A 15,435-nucleotide genomic window follows, 5' to 3' on the forward strand; every position below is an offset into this window, starting at 1 on the left:
CAGCCTGTGCCCCATCCCGCAGCCCCATCCTGCACCCCCAGCCTGTGCCCCATCCCGCAGCCCCATCCTGCACCCCCAGCCTGTGCCCCATCCCGCAGCCCCATCCTGCACCCCCAGCCTGTGCCCCATCCCGCAGCCCCATCCTGCACCCCCAGACTGTGCTCCATCCCGCAGCCCCAGCCTGCACCCCCAGACTGTGCTCCATCCCGCAGCCTCATCCTGCACCCCCAGACTGTGCTCCATCCCGCAGCCCCATCCTGCACCCCCAGACTGTGCTCCATCCCGCAGCCCCATCCTGCACCCCCAGCCTGTGCCCCATCCCGCAGCCCCATCCTGCACCCCCAGACTGTGCTCCATCCCGCAGCCCCATCCTGCACCCCCAGCCTGTGCTCCATCCTGCACCCCCAGACTGTGCTCCATCCTGCAGTCCCATCCTGCACCCCCAGACTGTGCTCCATCCCGCAGCCCCATCCTGCACCCCCAGACTGTGCCCCATCCCGCAGCCCCATCCTGCACCCCCAGCCTGTGCCCCATCCCGCAGCCCCATCCTGCACCCCCAGCCTGTGCCCCATCCCGCAGCCCCATCCTGCACCCCCAGCCTGTGCCCCATCCCGCAGCCCCAGCCTGCACCCCCAGCCTGTGCCCCATCCCGCAGCCCCATCCTGCACCCCCAGCCTGTGCCCCATCCCGCAGCCCCAGCCTGCACCCACAGCCTGTGCCCCATCCCGCAGCCCCATCCTGCACCCCCAGACTGTGCCCCATCCCGCAGCCCCATCCTGCACCCCCAGCCTGTGCTCCATCCCGCAGCCCCATCCTGCACCCCCAGACTGTGCCCCATCCCGCAGCCCCATTCTGCACCCCCAGACTGTGCCCCATCCCGCAGCCCCATCCTGCACCCCCAGCCTGTGCCCCATCCCGCAGCCCCATCCTGCACCCCCAGACTGTGCTCCATCCCGCAGCCCCAGCCTGCACCCCCAGACTGTGCTCCATCCCGCAGCCTCATCCTGCACCCCCAGACTGTGCTCCATCCCGCAGCCCCATCCTGCACCCCCAGACTGTGCTCCATCCCGCAGCCCCATCCTGCACCCCCAGCCTGTGCCCCATCCCGCAGCCCCATCCTGCACCCCCAGACTGTGCTCCATCCCGCAGCCCCATCCTGCACCCCCAGCCTGTGCTCCATCCTGCACCCCCAGACTGTGCTCCATCCCGCAGTCCCATCCTGCACCCCCAGACTGTGCCCCATCCCGCAGCCCCATCCTGCACCCCCAGACTGTGCTCCATCCCGCAGCCCCATCCTGCACCCCCAGCCTGTGCTCCATCCTGCACCCCCAGACTGTGCTCCATCCCGCAGTCCCATCCTGCACCCCCAGCCTGTGCCCCATCCCGCAGCCCCAGCCTGCACCCCCAGCCTGTGCTCCATCCCGCAGCCCCATCCTGCACCCCCAGCCTGTGCCCCATCCCGCAGCCCCATCCTGCACCCCCAGACTGTGCTCCATCCCGCAGCCTCATCCTGCACCCACAGACTGTGCTCCATCCCGCAGCCCCATCCTGCACCCCCAGCCTGTGCCCCATCCCGCAGCCCCAGCCTGCACCCCCAGCCTGTGCTCCATCCCGCAGCCCCATCCTGCACCCCCAGCCTGTGCTCCATCCTGCACCCCCAGACTGTGCTCCATCCTGCAGTCCCATCCTGCACCCCCAGACTGTGCTCCATCCCGCAGCCCCATCCTGCACCCCCAGCCTGTGCCCCATCCCGCAGCCCCATCCTGCACCCACAGCCTGTGCTCCATCCCGCAGCCCCATCCTGCACCCCCAGACTGTGCCCCATCCCGCAGCCCCATCCTGCACCCCCAGACTGTGCCCTATCCCGCAGCCCCATCCTGCACCCCCAGCCTGTGCCCCATCCCGCAGCCCCATCCTGCACCCCCAGACTGTGCTCCATCCCGCAGCCCCATCCTGCACCCCCAGACTGTGCCCTATCCCGCAGCCCCATCCTGCACCCCCAGCCTGTGCCCCATCCCGCAGCCCCATCCTGCACCCCCAGACTGTGCCCCATCCCGCAGCCCCATCCTGCACCCCCAGACTGTGCTCCATCCCGCAGCCCCATCCTGCACCCCCAGACTGTGCCCCATCCCGCAGCCCCATCCTGCACCCACAGCCTGTGCCCCATCCCGCAGCCCCATCCTGCACCCCCAGACTGTGCCCCATCCCGCAGCCCCAGCCTGCACCCCCAGCCTGTGCCCCATCCCGCAGCCCCATCCTGCACCCCCAGACTGTGCCCCATCCCGCAGCCCCAGCCTGCACCCCCAGCCTGTGCCCCATCCCGCAGCCCCAGCCTGCACCCCCAGCCTGTGCCCCATCCCGCAGCCCCAGCCTGCACCCCCAGCCTGTGCTCCATCCCGCAGCCCCATCCTGCACCCCCAGCCTGTGCCCCATCCCGCAGCCCCATCCTGCACCCCCAGACTGTGCCCCATCCCGCAGCCCCATCCTGCACCCCCAGACTGTGCTCCATCCCGCAGCCCCATCCTGCACCCCCAGCCTGTGCCCCATCCCGCAGCCCCATCCTGCACCCACAGCCTGTGCTCCATCCCGCAGCCCCATCCTGCACCCCCAGACTGTGCCCCATCCCGCAGCCCCATCCTGCACCCCCAGACTGTGCCCTATCCCGCAGCCCCATCCTGCACCCCCAGCCTGTGCCCCATCCCGCAGCCCCATCCTGCACCCCCAGACTGTGCTCCATCCCGCAGCCCCATCCTGCACCCCCAGACTGTGCCCTATCCCGCAGCCCCATCCTGCACCCCCAGCCTGTGCCCCATCCCGCAGCCCCATCCTGCACCCCCAGCCTGTGCCCCATCCCGCAGCCCCATCCTGCACCCCCAGCCTGTGCCCCATCCCGCAGCCCCATCCTGCACCCCCAGACTGTGCCCCATCCCGCAGCCCCATCCTGCACCCACAGCCTGTGCCCCATCCCGCAGCCCCATCCTGCACCCCCAGACTGTGCCCCATCCCGCAGCCCCAGCCTGCACCCCCAGCCTGTGCCCCATCCCGCAGCCCCATCCTGCACCCCCAGACTGTGCTCCATCCCGCAGCCCCAGCCTGCACCCCCAGCCTGTGCCCCATCCCGCAGCCCCAGCCTGCACCCCCAGCCTGTGCCCCATCCCGCAGCCCCATCCTGCACCCCCAGACTGTGCTCCATCCCGCAGCCCCATCCTGCACCCCCAGCCTGTGCCCCATCCCGCAGCCCCATCCTGCACCCCCAGACTGTGCCCCATCCCGCAGCCCCATCCTGCACCCCCAGCCTGTGCCCCATCCCGCAGCCCCATCCTGCACCCCCAGACTGTGCTCCATCCCGCAGCCCCATCCTGCACCCCCAGACTGTGCCCCATCCCGCAGCCCCAGCCTGCACCCCCAGCCTGTGCCCCATCCCGCAGCCCCATCCTGCACCCCCAGCCTGTGCCCCATCCCGCAGCCCCATCCTGCACCCCCAGACTGTGCCCCATCCCGCAGCCCCATCCTGCACCCACAGCCTGTGCTCCATCCCGCAGCCCCATCCTGCACCCCCAGCCTGTGCCCCATCCCGCAGCCCCATCCTGCACCCCCAGCCTGTGCCCCATCCCGCAGCCCCATCCTGCACCCCCAGCCTGTGCCCCATCCTGCAGCCCCATCCTGCACCCCCAGACTGTGCTCCATCCCGCAGCCCCAGCCTGCACCCCCAGACTGTGCTCCATCCCGCAGCCCCATTCTGCACCCCCAGACTGTGCCCCATCCCGCAGCCCCATCCTGCACCCCCAGACTGTGCTCCATCCCGCAGCCCCATCCTGCACCCCCAGCCTGTGCCCCATCCCGCAGCCCCATCCTGCACCCCCAGACTGTGCCCCATCCCGCAGCCCCATCCTGCACCCCCAGCCTGTGCCCCATCCCGCAGCCCCAGCCTGCACCCCCAGACTGTGCCCCATCCCGCAGCCCCATCCTGCACCCCCAGCCTGTGCCCCATCCCGCAGCCCCATCCTGCACCCCCAGACTGTGCTCCATCCCGCAGCCCCATCCTGCACCCCCAGCCTGTGCTCCATCCTGCACCCCCAGACTGTGCTCCATCCTGCAGTCCCATCCTGCACCCCCAGACTGTGCTCCATCCCGCAGCCCCATCCTGCACCCCCAGACTGTGCCCTATCCCGCAGCCCCATCCTGCACCCCCAGCCTGTGCCCCATCCCGCAGCCCCAGCCTGCACCCCCAGCCTGTGCTCCATCCCGCAGCCCCATCCTGCACCCCCAGACTGTGCCCCATCCCGCAGCCCCATCCTGCACCCCCAGACTGTGCTCCATCCCGCAGCCCCATCCTGCACCCCCAGCCTGTGCCCCATCCCGCAGCCCCAGCCTGCACCCCCAGCCTGTGCTCCATCCCGCAGCCCCATCCTGCACCCCCAGCCTGTGCTCCATCCTGCACCCCCAGACTGTGCTCCATCCTGCAGTCCCATCCTGCACCCCCAGACTGTGCTCCATCCCGCAGCCCCATCCTGCACCCCCAGCCTGTGCCCCATCCCGCAGCCCCATCCTGCACCCACAGCCTGTGCTCCATCCCGCAGCCCCATCCTGCACCCCCAGACTGTGCCCCATCCCGCAGCCCCATCCTGCACCCCCAGACTGTGCCCTATCCCGCAGCCCCATCCTGCACCCCCAGCCTGTGCCCCATCCCGCAGCCCCATCCTGCACCCCCAGACTGTGCTCCATCCCGCAGCCCCATCCTGCACCCCCAGACTGTGCCCTATCCCGCAGCCCCATCCTGCACCCCCAGCCTGTGCCCCATCCCGCAGCCCCATCCTGCACCCCCAGCCTGTGCCCCATCCCGCAGCCCCATCCTGCACCCCCAGCCTGTGCCCCATCCCGCAGCCCCATCCTGCACCCCCAGACTGTGCTCCATCCCGCAGCCCCATCCTGCACCCCCAGACTGTGCCCCATCCCGCAGCCCCATCCTGCACCCACAGCCTGTGCCCCATCCCGCAGCCCCATCCTGCACCCCCAGACTGTGCCCCATCCCGCAGCCCCAGCCTGCACCCCCAGCCTGTGCCCCATCCCGCAGCCCCATCCTGCACCCCCAGACTGTGCTCCATCCCGCAGCCCCAGCCTGCACCCCCAGCCTGTGCCCCATCCCGCAGCCCCAGCCTGCACCCCCAGCCTGTGCCCCATCCCGCAGCCCCATCCTGCACCCCCAGACTGTGCTCCATCCCGCAGCCCCATCCTGCACCCCCCAGCCTGTGCCCCATCCCGCAGCCCCATCCTGCACCCCCAGACTGTGCCCCATCCCGCAGCCCCATCCTGCACCCCCAGCCTGTGCCCCATCCCGCAGCCCCATCCTGCACCCCCAGACTGTGCTCCATCCCGCAGCCCCATCCTGCACCCCCAGACTGTGCCCCATCCCGCAGCCCCAGCCTGCACCCCCAGCCTGTGCCCCATCCCGCAGCCCCATCCTGCACCCCCAGCCTGTGCCCCATCCCGCAGCCCCATCCTGCACCCCCAGACTGTGCCCCATCCCGCAGCCCCATCCTGCACCCACAGCCTGTGCTCCATCCCGCAGCCCCATCCTGCACCCCCAGCCTGTGCCCCATCCCGCAGCCCCATCCTGCACCCCCAGCCTGTGCCCCATCCCGCAGCCCCATCCTGCACCCCCAGCCTGTGCCCCATCCTGCAGCCCCATCCTGCACCCCCAGACTGTGCTCCATCCCGCAGCCCCAGCCTGCACCCACCCCCAGACTGTGCTCCATCCCGCAGCCCCATTCTGCACCCCCAGACTGTGCCCCATCCCGCAGCCCCATCCTGCACCCCCAGACTGTGCCCTATCCCGCAGCCCCATCCTGCACCCCCAGCCTGTGCCCCATCCCGCAGCCCCATCCTGCACCCCCAGACTGTGCTCCATCCCGCAGCCCCATCCTGCACCCCCAGCCTGTGCTCCATCCTGCACCCCCAGACTGTGCTCCATCCTGCAGTCCCATCCTGCACCCCCAGACTGTGCTCCATCCCGCAGCCCCATCCTGCACCCCCAGACTGTGCCCCATCCCGCAGCCCCATCCTGCACCCACAGCCTGTGCTCCATCCCGCAGCCCCATCCTGCACCCCCAGCCTGTGCTCCATCCCGCAGCCCCATCCTGCACCCCCAGCCTGTGCCCCATCCCGCAGCCCCATCCTGCACCCCCAGACTGTGCTCCATCCCGCAGCCCCATCCTGCACCCCCAGCCTGTGCCCCATCCCGCAGCCCCATCCTGCACCCCCAGACTGTGCCCCATCCCGCAGCCCCATTCTGCACCCCCAGACTGTGCTCCATCCCGCAGCCTCATCCTGCACCCCCAGACTGTGCTCCATCCCGCAGCCCCATCCTGCACCCCCAGACTGTGCTCCATCCCGCAGCCCCAGCCTGCACCCCCAGACTGTGCTCCATCCCACAGCCTCATCCTGCACCCCCAGCCTGTGCTCCATCCCGCAGTCCCATCCTGCACCCACAGACTGTGCTCCATCCTGCACCCCCAGCCTGTGCTCCATCCTGCAGTCCCATCCTGCACCCCCAGACTGTGCTCCATCCCACAGCCTCATCCTGCACCCCCAGACTGTGCTCCATCCCGCAGCCTCATCCTGCACCCCCAGCCTGTGCTCCATCCCGCAGTCCCATCCTGCACCCCCAGACTGTGCCCCATCCCGCAGCCCCATCCTGCACCCCCAGCCTGTGCTCCATCCCACAGCCCCATCCTGCACCCCCAGACTGTGCTCCATCCCGCAGCCCCATTCTGCACCCCCAGCCTGTGCCCCATCCCGCAGCCCCATCCTGCACCCCCAGCCTGTGCTCCATCCCGCAGCCCCAGCCTGCACCCCCAGACTGTGCTCCATCCCACAGCCTCATCCTGCACCCCCGGACTGTGCTCCATCCCGCAGTACCATTCTGCACCCCCAGCCTGCAGCCTCATCCTGCACCCCCAGACTGTGCTCCATCCTGCACCCCCAGCCTGTGCTCCATCCTGCAGTCCCATCCTGCACCCACAGACTGTGCTCCATCCCACAGCCTCATCCTGCACCCCCAGACTGTGCTCCATCCCACAGCCTCATCCTGCACCCACAGACTGTGCTCCATCCCGCAGTCCCATCCTGCACCCACAGACTGTGCTCCATCCCACAGCCTCATCCTGCACCCCCAGACTGTGCTCCATCCCACAGCCCCATCCTGCACCCCCAGCCTGTGCTCCATCCCGCAGCCCCATCCTGCACCCCCAGACTGTGCCCCATCCCGCAGCCCCATCCTGCACCCCCAGACTGTGCTCCATCCCGCAGCCCCATCCTGCACCCCCAGCCTGTGCTCCATCCCGCAGCCCCATCCTGCACCCCCAGACTGTGCTCCATCCTGCACCCCCAGCCTGTGCCCCATCCTGAGCCCCATCCTGCACTCTGTCCCACAGCCCCCTGAGCCGGGGTCCCCCAGAGGCTGCAGTTCTCCCTGTCCCCAGCACACTCAGTGTTTCCACCGGGACCGCCTGGCAGGAGGCTGTCCACTCCCCACCGTGCCCCCCAGCTCGTCCCCCCGTGCTTGGCCGTGGCTCCCTCCAGACCCCTGGGCAACGCCTGCCCAAACTGCCCCCTCACTTTCCCTCCCCTCCCCTGCCCGGGAGACGAGCTCCTCTTTCCCTTGGACAGGACGTTCATGATGCCACTGGCAAAAATCACAGCATTCTTCAGAAAAAGCAGAGCAGTGAGGGTGGCAGGACGGGGGTCCTGGGGCACCCACAGCCCCCAGCCAGCACGGGGCAGCGGGACCCCCCCTGTGAACACCCTGGTGCAAGGCTCCCCAGCGCTGTGCCATGTGTCACAGGGGGCCATGTCACACCAGCGCGCGTCAGTCACAGCTCGGGAGGTGACAGGGCTGATGTTACGTGTCATAACACCATGTGTCTGCAGGGACTTTGGGGTTGTTTTTTTTTTTTTTTTTATGTTTCGGTGCGTCTCTCCCCACGATACGCTGGGCGCGGGAAGGCAGGATGCTGCGGCAGCGTGGGGGCCGATGCCCGCGGGAGCCGGTGGCACGGATCCACCGAGACCTTCGGTGCCAGGTATGCTGCCAGGGGGTCCCGGCTCCCCCTCCCTTGAGGGGTGCCGCGCTTGAAACGCAGCCCAAACTCATTGCAACCTGCCGTGGCAGCCAGCACGTACCCCTGCCCGGGGCACGTCCTCCTGCCAGGGTCCTCTCTGCCATGTGCTTCCCCGCCGCCGCACCAGCGAGCCTGCGCCGGCGCTGCCAGGGGATGGGGCTGGGGCCGCGGGAGGTGCCCGTCCTGCTAATTAGAGTGTGCTGAGGAGGAACTCACTCAGTTCTGTCTGGCTTGACATTAAGACCTAAATTTGCTGTAAAACCAAATGGATACGCACACCCACATCTATAAGGCTTTTAGTTCAGCAACAAGTGAATCCATCAAAGCCCAGCACCTAATTTAATAGCAATAATGAAAGGTGTGCGTCACTATTAATTTAAGCACTCCAACATTAGCCTTGCACTTAGAAACCAGCAAGGCAAAGCTATTTACAAATGAATGTACCAGGGCAATAAATTGAAAGTACTGGTTTGACCTGTGGTGGCTGCTTTCTTCATTTATACATAGATATATTTCTATAGATGCATTTATTCCCATCTCTTTAGCAAGGCCTCCCTAATTAAGTTGAAGTGGCAGTGAAAGTGTGGCAGTAAGTGTGGAAAGAAGCTGCTAAAAACGTATTTAATTCATTATAAATAATCTTTGATACCATAAGGTTGGATAAAGGTTTGCAGTATCAGAGCAGGCCGCCAAGGAAGGCCAAGGAGATCGCCTACACGCAGTGAGAGCATTTGCATCGCGGTTTAACCTCCTCGCACCGGGGGAAGGAAGAGCGCGGCTGACTCAGGAGCCTCCGTTTGCATGGAGGGGGCTGTGGGGCGCTGGTGCCAGTACCGGCATCGGCACCAGCACCGGCATCGGCACCAGCACCGGCACCAGCGCCGGCTCCAGGAGCGCCGAGAAGCAAGGCAGGGTGAGGGTCCGTGGGCACTGGGGTTCCGGCTCTGTGTTGCTGCATGCTGCGTGTGCCCCCAGGACGATAATGTATGTTAAGAGGAAGGTGTATGTCACCCACATTAAAGGAGTTTAATGTGCTCGGAGTCACATTATTGTACCCTTGTAGAATACATTATCTGTCATGCTGCCTTTACAGGCTGTCACCTCGCAGAAAGGCTACAGTGTTCCTGGAAACCATTATCAGCCTCTAATGATATTATCAAAATTGGAATGCGTGGTATGGTGGGGGCCGGGAGGAGGCACCACCGCAGCTGCCGCTTTCCTTGCCCGGAGATGTGCCTCCCGCACACCCCGCCAGCACCGCGGCAGCACCGAGACGGGGTCTGCGGCTCTACGGACCCTCCTTTGGAGCCGAAGTCAAGTGTGTGCATGTACTGAACGGTGCGGAGGCCCTGGGCATCCCCGCGTGGTCCAGGGAGCCACCGTCAGGGCTGGTGTTGGCGTCTTGGGCAGGGACACCTGCAGTCCACCCCCGCTCAGGACCTCTGCTCACCTGTTGGAGGGGTCCAACCCCTGGACACCGTCCCCACCACGTCCCGCGCCAGGGCTGCCCTTCCCGCGGAGACATCCCGCAGGCGCAGCCGCGCGGCTGGCGGAGCGCCAGGGGCGTTCGGCTCGGCCTCGGCTGGGGATGCAGCAGTCGGGAAGCGCTGCTGGAAGCCGTGCTGCCAGGAACCGCTCCCGCACGGCCAGACTAACGGCCCGGCAGTCGACGGGCGCGGAGCCGGCTGCGGCTGCCCCAGGACTTGCAGGTGGGGAATCTGCTGAGCTCAGAGCGGCTCTGCCGCAGCCCCTGTCATGCCAGCTCCCTCTGCGGCACCACTGCTATGGAGCTGCCGTGGAAGCGGAGGTGTGGTCGGCACACGGGAGCATCTGTGCGATGGGGATGGGGACAGGGAGAGGGGAGGGCACGTGCTGGAACAGGAGTGGGGCTGCCGGCAGGGTGGTCGGGAAGGGGCTGCTCAGTCCTTGCACAATCACCCTGGCGTGGGCTGGCCGTGATGCTCAGGGGGCCGCAGGGCGGTGCGGCCGCGGTGGCCCTCGCCGCCTTCTGGGGTGAAGCTCAGCAGCTGAAGCCAGGGATGGGGGCCCTGGGGGCTGCCTGCCCTGCAGCTGTGCCCCCGTGCTGGGGCTGTCGGGGCCGCACTTGCCGCCATGCCGGCACCCGTGAAGAGGCTGCAGTTGGCTCACCCCAGCACGGCACGGTCTGGTAACCCAGTGGGAGCCAGCAACCGTGTCAGCCTCTGAATATTGCTCTTCCCTCTCCCTGTCAGGTGAAATTAAAAAAAAAAGGGAGCCTTCTTTTTTGGAGTGTAATCTTCCGCCTGCGACAAGAAGCCACGTAAACTGATAAATTGCAGATTAAACGAGTGCCACACTCCACTTCAGTCCCTGGCTGTTAATTCCCCTGTTGTGCAATTCCCCGCTCTCAGGGCCTGTCAATTCCAGCTAATCGCAGGAGGCACTAAAACACTCTGCCCTGACAGCCCCAGATCAAGAAACCCCTGACTCCTAGCTCAGGTGGATTGCATGCATCACTTATGCACAAATCAGCAATATGCCAGCAGGGAGGAATTATGTCCGATGACAGCCCAGACATGAGGTACATATTGCAGAGCCGGCGAGCCCCAGCCGCCGTGACAGATTGCAGCATGGGGCTGCGCGCTGGTGCGGGAGCGGCTCCTGGCTGCACCGTCCCCGAACACACCCGGCACTTGTGCTGCGGAGCCACCGGCATCTTGCCTGTGCTGCTGCAGGATGGGGCGGCACGCCGAACCCTGTCCCCAGCCCCGACCCTGTCCCCCGCAGAGCCATTGCCCAGCCTGCCCGAAGGGGCCGATGCTGGGATGAAGGAATTCCTTGTGCTCGTGCGGTTGCAGGGCAGGGCAATCGAGGCGGGGAGGGCACGAGCCTGGGAAGGGCACCGCGGGCACGTGGGGTGCCTCACCCAGGGAGGGGTTGCAGCGAAACTGCCCCACTCTGCCCACCCCACAGCAGCGGAAAGCCCTGCTCAGCCCAGCCCCGGCTCCGTTTTAACATTTAACTTGCCTTAGTCTGTGATCCTGAAAAGCTTAAATTAATGACAGCCTTGCAGTTGCTCATTAATAATTGCTTCATTACTGTATGCAATTGCATTCTCCTGACAATAATGGTGTTTGCTGGTGTATTTCTAATTATCTGGCATTTCAGCTCCCTGATAGAGCCCCAGCGCTCCCCGATGTGAAACCCTCTTCTTCAGCGGGGAGCGCAGCCCAGCCCGCCGGCAGCCCCAACGCCTCCCCGCAGTACATGTGCTCCTTCGTTAGCAGTTCCTGGGAAAGGTCTGAACTCCAGTGGCAAAAAGTCCCACGCAGGACTCGGGGGCACGGCACCGGCTGGCTGCTGAGATCCGCCGCGCTTGGGCCGAGCTCAGCCGCTTCCCCCCATCGCACGCCTGACGCTCGTGCAAAAAGTGAGTTTGAGAGCAAGGATGTAGAGCGAGATGGACGGGAGCTCCGGTGCACGGAGCAGGTACCGTGCCTGGGCAGGAGGTGCTCAGCGTGGCCACGCCACGGCACTGCCGCTCAGGTGCATTTCAGCAGAGCCGAGCGGGAGGTGCCAGAAACCTCAATGGGTGCCCATGGTTGGGGCTGTTTGTGGAGAGCTGCCTCGGCCAGGGCCGCGCTGCTGCTGGCGGCGGCTGCGCTTGCAGCAGGAATGCAAGTGCCGTTCGTCAGCTCCTCGGAGAAATTCATCAGGCAGCGGCGGCGGCGACGGCGGGGGAATCGCGGCACCGTCCCTGCGCTCGCGGTGCGGAAATGACCACTTGTGCCCCAGTTTAGCCCCAGCCGCCGGCTCAGAGCCCATTACGGCGCAGTGCGTGCTGCCCCCACGCTCCCCACCTGGGGAGGGGGCTCATTTGTAGTTAAAAATCTATTGTGACTTGTCAGAAAAATGAATAAATGAGCACATTATTTTTTCATTTTGGAGCTCAGCATCTGTTTGTCTAATCAAGAAAGAGAACTGGGAAAGTCAACCAGGGCTGACGCACACATTTTATTTAACTTTTCCTCTGTCAAAGGAGTTTAAATGTGTAATGAACAGGCCATGGTGATTTGAAATATAATCCCATTACTCTGATGAGATTACCAAGGCTGTGAGAGTTCACAAATCATGCTTAGGGTTTTTAGAGCGAACAACACCCTGTTGAGATTTTTTTTCTTTTTTTGCATTTAAGCAGAGGTGTGTGGGGAGAATAAAACATGACAGTGCTTAACCCTTCGTGCAGTAGCAGTGGCAGCGCGGGGCTGTGCGCAGGGCCAGCCCTCCCCATGCCGCAGCTGCTCGCAGTGGCCCCGGGCCGGCGGTGCCGGGGAGCAGCACCCAGCCGGGAAGCGGGGCACCCTCCCGCTGGCCCTTCCCGGCCTTTGTGCCCATTGTGCTCACGCTTCTCTGTCCTCGTCTCCGTCCTTGTCCCAGCGTCGCACCGGGGAGTCTGCACTGGGATGTGATTTAAGGGGCATTAATTTTAGCAGCAGCAGCACCCAATACCACACGCCGCCACAGCAGCGCATTTCTATGAAATTCATGGGCCCATTACAAACATGTCTCCATAAATAACTCCCCCCATTAATCTCAGGGCTGCACCCAGGGCTGTACGATGGTTTTCGGCTGTTTGTCCCAGTGCAGGGTGGGTGCAGCCCATGCTCCCGGCCAGGTCCCAGCCCTGCCACCGTTGCCTGAGGGGCAGCTGCAAAAGCCCCCGGGATGCAGGAGGCTCCCGCCAGCCGAAACCCAAAGGAGCCTCTGGCTCGAATTGCTCCTGCGGGAGTTCATGGCAAACCCCTGCAGAGCCCTGGGAGAGCTCGGGTCAGGCCAGGCGCCCCAGTGCTCCCACCTTGGGTGCCAGCACATGCCTAAGTGCCCTGGGTGTCCTCTGCTAAAAGGTTACTCTCTTATTTCTCAGTACTCTGATAAAACCAAGGAGGCGGCGAGGGCTCATCTCCGTGGGCAGCACTCGCTGCGGCTGCAGCAGCCTTGGCCATCCCCACCTGACCGAGCGCTCCCGAGCGGGCAAAGCCACTCATCAGCTATTTTGTGCTTTCACAAACCTCCCAGACAAATGCTCAATCACCCTCAGAGCACAACAAGTGACCTCAGGGTCTCACCGCAAAGGTCACCCGTCTCTCCCGGCGGATTTGGGACTCTCTGAGCAGCATTTTTTTGTGCAAGGCCAGGCAAGATGGGCAGCGAGAGGCCAGCTGTGAGCAGCACCGGCTGCTGCAGGCGCCTGGGCTGAGACCAGCCCGCAGGTATGAGTCCCACGGGGCTGCCGGTACTGCGAGGCGAAACAGCTCTGGTTGCACTCACTCTGTGCCTGCGCTCCCCGACTCTCACTGGGTCTGTGCCCGTGATTTTTTTACAAGCGTACGCTCTGCTCCATGAGGTGCAATTGACCATAAAACTTCAGGTGCACGTGCAAGCCAGGTCCCCCTCCGACAGCGGAGGAAAGAGAAAATTCAGAAAACCTCTGATGCCTCCAACAGCTACCGATGCACGTCACCAAGAAGTCATCCTCGTTACGTGAGCCAGCAGCCACCCTCTTCTGCTGAAGCCCAGTAACAAGGCATGGAAGGAACAGCTTGCTTTTCTGACCCAGTTGAATGCCCATCTGAATCAATTAAATCTACAACTACCAGGGAAAGACCAGCCCATGATGGATTTGTGTTCAGCTGCACACAGATTGCAACCATGAGCTCTGATTTAACTCTTTCAGCAAACACTGAAGAGTAGAAATGTCTGACGGAGAGGCTGTTCATGTCTTGAAAAGCTCGATGTTTCCAGAATTTAAGGAAGGTTTCCTCCACACTGCATATTCAACTGGATCTGATTTGTGAAAGTAAATTCACTTCTTAACTGTGAACGGCTCTTTTGAAGCAAATAAACTCACTCCGGGCTCCACACCGTGCCTGCTCCCCACCAAGCCCTCCAAGTGTCCTCCAGCAGCCGCGTCCCGTCCCTGCCGCCCTGCCCGTCCTCCCTGGGGATGCGCTGCGTGTCCCAGCTCCGTGGGAAGACTGCACTAAAAATAAAGCAAGTGGAAGGTGATTTACGAGATGTTGTAAACACACGTGGCCTGGGCAAGTGACTATGCACCCACAAACGTTACCACAGTTTAGACAGCAGATTTTTTTTTTATTATGTGAATCTTTAGGCTTTACTGAAAGCAAAATACTGCGTATATTGAATACCTACTTATAATAAAGAAATGTAAGTGGGTGGCAACAGCATTACGGCCATGGAAGCAAGTAGGAGACTTCTGTACTTTCTGATACCAACGTAGGCAATTTTTTAGTTCAGTTAAAAAGAATTGAAACTAGGTGGCAAAAGAACATTCACATAACAACTTTAATGTTAAATAGTTCACAAAGTGGTTAAAGGAGTCATTTACATTGCATTATTTGAAGGGCCTTTCCCCATTGCATCTGTGCTGCATTTGCACATATAAAATATTAAAAAATATCATACTATAAAATATTGTTTCTCTTGTTTTGCAGATACCATGGAAGACTGTACAGCGAAGACTGGCCCCCGCGGTGCGGGCAGGGCTCCCCTCCTGAGGCAGCACCGACACCGGCTCCGGGAGGGCTAAACCTTTAAAAACCAAGAACTTAAATGCAACAGGTAAGTGACAAATAGACCTCTCTGCCTTAGTGTTTATTCCTAAACTATGTGTTAAGGCTCAGAAACTTTTCCCTATACAAAAGCAAGGTAGGACACCGTAAGAGGTCACGCTGCGGCAGGCGAGGCTGGGCGGCAGGAGGGAGCCTGGTCTGCCCACGGGACCCGCAGCACTGCAGCCTGCCCTGCAGCCCCGGCTGTGGCTAAACGCCTCTCGAACTGGGGGCATTTGCTTGATACAAAATCCACAGCAGCAGTGCAGAGAGCTCCAGCTTCAACGACCTGGACGGATTTATGAAAGACACCTCTGGTGAGCTGAACCAGAAATGCAGCTCTGGTTCCCAGTAATCCCATTCACATGTTCCCTGATGTATTATTAAGGACGGACAAGGCCAAAATAGTTACAAATCCCAGTACAAAGTCAGTCTTAATTTTTATTTTTAAAGAATAATATTAAGAAAAGGTGAAGGCATTTCTCAGTCCTCTGGTGCAAGCTGTCTCGGAGAGGAAGAGCAGACCCCAGTGCAGCAGCAGCCGTGGAACCACGGGCGGACGTGGGCAGCTCGCGCAGGCAGGAGGATGCTCTCCTTTCAACCGCAGAGACGCTGCCTTGGTTTTCAAAACACCGTGCTGACTACAGCAAGTAACTTCCAATAAAATGTATGCAAAGCTGAAAAGCACAGTTAAATAAAAATAT

The sequence above is a fragment of the Aquila chrysaetos genome, chromosome 24 (genome assembly GCF_900496995.4).
Source record: "Aquila chrysaetos chrysaetos chromosome 24, bAquChr1.4, whole genome shotgun sequence".
Lineage (NCBI taxonomy): Eukaryota > Metazoa > Chordata > Aves > Accipitriformes > Accipitridae > Aquila > Aquila chrysaetos.